This window comes from Paramormyrops kingsleyae, chromosome 8 (assembly GCF_048594095.1).
Source record: "Paramormyrops kingsleyae isolate MSU_618 chromosome 8, PKINGS_0.4, whole genome shotgun sequence".
Classification (NCBI taxonomy): domain Eukaryota; kingdom Metazoa; phylum Chordata; class Actinopteri; order Osteoglossiformes; family Mormyridae; genus Paramormyrops; species Paramormyrops kingsleyae.
In genome coordinates this window covers 37,556,455-37,562,524 of record NC_132804.1, presented here as the reverse complement: position 1 = coordinate 37,562,524, position 6,070 = coordinate 37,556,455, and the positions used below count along the sequence as shown (strand labels likewise).

At 37.1% G+C, this 6,070-nt stretch overlaps 1 long non-coding RNA gene across 1 annotated transcript; it reads right to left on the bottom strand.

The window, feature by feature from the left end:
* Positions 1-1,078: 1,078 nt before the first annotated feature.
* On the bottom strand, positions 1,079-4,479 carry LOC140592213 (uncharacterized). The gene is made up of 3 exons (XR_011992496.1): positions 4,426-4,479; positions 2,935-3,246; positions 1,079-1,350 (listed from the first exon to the last, which is right to left on the bottom strand). It is a non-coding gene; the product is annotated as an uncharacterized lncRNA (long non-coding RNA).
* Positions 4,480-6,070: the final 1,591 nt, after the last annotated feature.

Below are 6,070 nucleotides of genomic sequence, written 5' to 3'. Positions count from 1 at the left end.
CTATTCCATCATGTAGTTTTTGAAATATTTACAAAAATCCAAGACACAAAGACAGGTTTTTGTATTTTTCCAGCTGTTTTTGTTATATTCGCATGTCCATAAATTATACACAGGTTATTCATTTAGTTATTGAACTTCCTACAATCAATTGTAAAGGGGTCAACTTTGCTTTTAGGTATCAGGCATGTGTCTGTGACTTATATATCTGAAGTTATAAGGTAATTATTCCACAGAGGGAAGAAATGCCCCCCCCCCCCATGCAAGGGGCCCCTGGTTCACTCCATAGGGTTAAATACGTTGGTTAAATGTAATGGGTTTAAAATGTTTGTGCTTGTTTAAAAGTTAAAAGTTTGGGACTTGTGTCATTTGTGCTTAAAATACGGTGTTTTATCTTGTCAGTGTTTCGCTCGGACATGTCTCAACTTGTTTAAATTCCGTCTGCTTTTCTTTCTTTCTTTTAAAAGTTAAAGTTTGGGACTTGTGTCGTTTGTTTAAAATACGGTGGTTCGCTTGGGTATGCCTCTACTTGTTTAAATTCCGCCTGCTATTCTTTCTTTCTTTTTAAATGTAACACTAAAGTTTTGCCCTAGCTTACGTTCATCCTGCTATATGTTTTATTATTCCTTAAAAACGTAATTAAAAATAACCCAGAGGAAAAATTTGCTGCTCACAACAGTCTTTTCTTTGTCTCATAAGAAAAGCATTAGCTTCTTATTTAGAGATTACTGGTGTCTGACTTGTTTCTCCTAACACCCCCCTTAGGAGAAATAAGGAGCAAAAGAAAACGTCAACTTAAGACCATTTTCCCCCCCTTCAAATTCTCATAGGTGTCTCAGTCATTTTCTCTTAAGAAACCTTTCAGATCTGAAAACAGTCCAATTTTGGTATTAAGTATGTCTTATGCATGTCTGATAAGTCATTTTAAAGCAACAATTTAAGAAATTAATGAGAAAATGTGTGAAGATAATGCACTGTTTATTTCAAAAAGTACAGTGAAAATCACTTACAGTAAGCACTTACAGTGATCAACTTCTTAAAAAAAAGAACAAAATATCCAAAAACATTCCAATGCCTCAACTGCAATACAAATAATAAATTGTCCAAACAAGTTTCAGTGCCTCAAACTTACACAAACGTACACAATTTCCACACAGACAGTTTCAAACCCTCAAACTGCACTAAAACACAAACTAGGTCTGATAGCATGCGTGTGGACTGATTTTATTAGGGTACTGAATGATTAATGAAGTTTAGAAGAACGGTGTCTGCATTTGTTGATAAAGGCTTTCTTCAGTCTGCCCAACTCCACTGGCTTCCAGCCATCCACAGAGGAGAAACGCATCACGTAAGCTGCACATAAAGAGAAACATGCATGCAAGTAGGTTTTGTGACAGATATAATAGAGCAGCAAATATCTTTTTTATTACTCAAATACTCACAAGGTTAATTGCTTATACTGTATATAATGCTGCTTCTATAAGTAATTAGATATTGACAATTTAAAACTTTAAATAAAAGGGGACAAGAATATTGCATTAATTGTTTGGGAATTACAGCAATTTGTAACACAGTCCTTCCATTAATTGGTTAATTGACTGATAAGCAGTTTCATTATGCCCTGTTTTTATTTTAAGACAAGTTAAGGATATACAAGTCTTAAGTGCATTCCAATTGTTTTATTTTTTAGTTGTTCATGTGAACTCATTATGTGGACAAAAAAGTATCATTAGGATGGAAGGAAAAAGCTACAAGAGAAATTGCATAAATTTGTCCATATCAATAATTTGGCGCATTCCTAAAAACAATGTGGTTAGCTCAGCAACCCCAAAAGGAATAAGAGATTACTAAGAAGAACTAAACAAACTGGATGTTCAAAAATTTATATTTTTCCCTTAGTAAAGAAAGAAACTTCACTACATCTACCTACACTTGAGAGGGTGGGCACAGGAGACAACTTCAGAAATGTAAATACAAGATCCAACCCACTGATAACACAGGAACATTAACTTCAGATTAGACTTTAATAAGCCTTGTCAATTCTGGATTGAGATTCTTTAGACTGATGAAATAAAGATTAACTTGTACCAGAATGATGGAAAGAGAAATGTATGGAATTAAATTACGACAAAGTATATATCACCATCCATATGAGACGATTCTTTAATGAGAGCCGGCTCTCCCGTTATCTTTCCCTGATTCCCTCCCCAGCCCTCACCCCAAGGCACAGGCTTATACATCGCTGTAAGGGTGAGGGCAAAAAAGTCACAAACATGAACACTTACGAAGGTTAAAAAATGCTAGGCTTATTTTAAATCACATAACGCAACTTACAATTTACATGTGGCAAAATAACACAAAAGTTAGCGCACTGCATCAGGAGAGTTCAGATGCCACACACACACGCAGATCTTCTTGAACTTGAATACAAATTGAACATGTTAATGCAACATCATCAAATTATTTAAAGAGCAGGATAAGTTTTGATTTAACATAAAATAATTATGTTTCAAATTTAAACATGAAAATATTACATACTATCAATGTGATTCACTTGCATAAATCTAAAAACATCATATTTCTTTTTTTCAGTGTGCTTTAAGGAAGGACCAAGAAAAAATGGCTGCAATTCCTAGTTAATGCAATATTTTGCTAAATCTTTTGAATTAAACCTCAAAATCCACATTTCAGTCACATCTTGATTGCTTCATTTCAAATTGTGGTGGTGTAGACACACAATTATATTATGCACTGTCCAAATACGTATATAGACAAGACTGTATATGCCATAGCCACACAAAAGCTATGCCTAAAGTTTAGCAGATTTAAATACATAAGCCATTGGATAAAAATTGCTACAATGGTGACCACAATGTACTGACTATGAAAACCATTAACGATGTAATGTGAGAGAATGATGTGTGTGGAAAAACTTACTCATAATTGCCTTTACTTTGGCCTGGTCAAGCATCTCCTTCCCGTTGGGACACTGCCCATGTCGTCCAAAAACAACTGAATTAACACACTCCTCCTCTGTGAAAAAATGCTCGAAGAGGAGATGAAACAGTCGAAGACAATCATGCTGTGAAGACTGATGAATTGCAGCAAGTGTAAAGGAAGAGATGTAGAGCTGACAGCCTGGGTAGAGTTCTTGCTGGTCCATGCCTGAAGCAGGTGTTTCCATGGATGATTTGTGGTACTGCTCTACACTATCACAAAAGGTCTGGATAGCTTTAACCTGGTCAATGCCTACAAAACAGAGAGATATATAAAATGGCTCAGATATAATTGCATAACAATAAACTCACATCTATGAATTACCATATTATAAAAACTAAAATCAAAATGCACACGTTCACTTTCATTAACAGGTAGCTGCTCTGAAATAGTGCTGTCCCAAAGACTTCCTGAACCATTTGTCATTATAACCATTCTTAGTACCAAGAATTTACCAGAACATCCCCTATACTGGCTGAAACATTTACAGTATACATACATTTAAGGCAATAAGCAGATTGTTATCCAGAACAATTACAGGTTCAGTTTCCCTCGAGCAACAAGGAGTTCAATGTCTTCTTCAGGAACCCAAAGATAGTAGTTTTGGAGACAGGATTTAAACCCACATCTCTTGGCTCAGAGGCAAGTATCCTACCACTAATTAAAATTTTCAAATTTTAGTTTTGTTCATTTAAGAGAAGTTCTGAAAAATACTGATGGCACAAATATAACAGAAAATACAAATACCTGTGTAGGTATAACAGTAATGTTGAAATTTCTGAAGTGCTTTTTAATTTTAACTATTTATGTGTTGCATCATCACATGCACAAGAATGTGTCATGCCCCGCTCGTCCGCTTCTCCCGTGTGCCACGCCCCCTCATCTACCCCGTGTAGATTCCCCGTGTTCACCAGCTGTTTCCTGTTGCTGTCATTAGTTCAGTGTATTTAGTCCGTGTTTCAGTTTGTTGCCCTGTTATTAAAACCCTGTGTCTTCCTGATTCCTGGTGTCCGACCTTTTAGTCTGTGTTCCGTGCGCCGTTCCTGCATGACAGAATGTCAACTTTTTTGCTCTCACTTTTAACTCAGTCATTACGTTAGACACACAACAGCAACGATAAATGTTTTTCTAGTGGACTTAAAACGTTTGTTATGTCTTTAGTGAAGCTGAAATGCAATTTCATTTTCTAAATATCCTCTTTTATCTCAAACCTCATTTCTGTCACTGACTCCACAGTAACAATTAAGGGTTTTTACTGGAATTAAATCATGTGTTCATCAAAAATAAAAATGGAATTTCAAATAAAGTAGAAACCTAAGAGGAAAAAGATAGGTCAATTACATATTACATGAATTTAAACGTATTACTTTTGTAAAATTGATCCCTTACAGATAGGTAAATTAAATAAATAAAGCTTAAATCACAACTTACTTATACTTGATAAGAGCGCTGCCATTTTTTGATTCTCCTCCATGAGCTTAGAAACCTGCTGCTTACAGCTTGTGCATGGCTTCCATGGTCTGGATTCTGGTGTAGCTGATTCCCCATGCTCACTTACTGGACCGCAGTCAGGGACAAGAGATGCATCAGGAAATGATTCTTCACTGCTGGAAGGCTTTGTGGAAAGCAGCATACCGAAGAATGTTTCTTGGGGGGTCTGGTGACTGTGTTCTTCGGCATTCTCTGGCAGGTCTTTAGAACCCTGTGAAATTTGGAGGTTCAGAGGTTCTGAGTCCTGGGTCACACTGGTTATGGCTGATGCTATGCAAGAGGAGTTCTGGGAGGCACTGAGATTGTAATATCTGGGTGAAGAAATGGTTGAGTTTGAGATGTAGTCAGCACCAACAACTGGGGTCACTTCAGGATGAGAGTAACTGGGAGGGGCAAAAACTGAAGGCAGAGAAGGCCTGAAAGTAAAGTGGGGTGGACATGACGCTTCAGAGTATGGTGGTTTTGGGGGTGCAGAAATCTGGGCAAGAGGGGGTGCCGTGTAGGAGGGCACAACATTTTCTGTGGTCTGAGGTGCAGAAAGTTCACTGGGGACAAAATGCTGGGCAGAAAGAGATGAGGCATAAAACCTGGCTGCAGCTGCATCTTGAAATCTTCTTTTATCACCAGTAACCTTTTGACGCTCCTCAGGTGATTTGACATACTCAACTGTGGCATTGTACAAGTTACCATCTGTCCATCTAGCTAACACATTTTCCCCAGGCTGCAGCTCATCAAAATGCAGTACTGGATTTTCATTCTGATGCAGGATATCATCTTTGGAGAATATCTTTCCTGTATAACCATCTTCAAATCTAACAAACACAAAAAGCCCTAGGGAGATAGTAAAATGCATTTGTAAAAAAAGGTACTCTGAAATATATCACAGTACACCACAATAACATAGAGAATAACACAAACATTCAGGACCTACCGCCTGTGTCAACTTGAGGCTCTTGATCAATTTCTTTCATTCTAGATGACAAACGTAGCCTTTTAGGCAGCTCTTTCGTCCTACAGGACATCTTCTTCCCCGACTTTTTCATGATGTCCTTCTTGAAAAATCTTCTTCTTCAAGAATACAATAAAAAAGTGGAATTTAAAAATAACTCATTTAAAGTTATTTAAATGTATGTGTATTTGTTATTTAAATGCTTGCTTTCTAACCGTTTTTTTATGATTCTTAGTCACGTTATTTAAATCCAATGCATGTGCTTTCACATTTCATAAGTGAAACATCAAAAACCTAAATGAAGCCCAGCTACCTTCATCTCTATCAGAGCACGCGTGAGTGGAGCGTTAGCAAGGAGCAGAGCGAGCGGAATTTGGTGAGGGCGCGGAGCAGTTTTTTTATGTAAAGGCCAAAGCGGTTGCTCTGTCTGCTCCAAATTCACTCCGCAAGGTTCCCCCAATTCTGGCAGAATAAATTTCCATGATTTTTCCAAAACTTTTCCAGTACCATAAGAAAACTAACTACTAAACTTTACTATTTTGTAAAACTAAAGTAGATAGAACAGTATTTGGTCGTTATATATAACTATTGACTTCCACTCGTACATTCCCGTTAGTGCATTGCGGAACGAAGCGG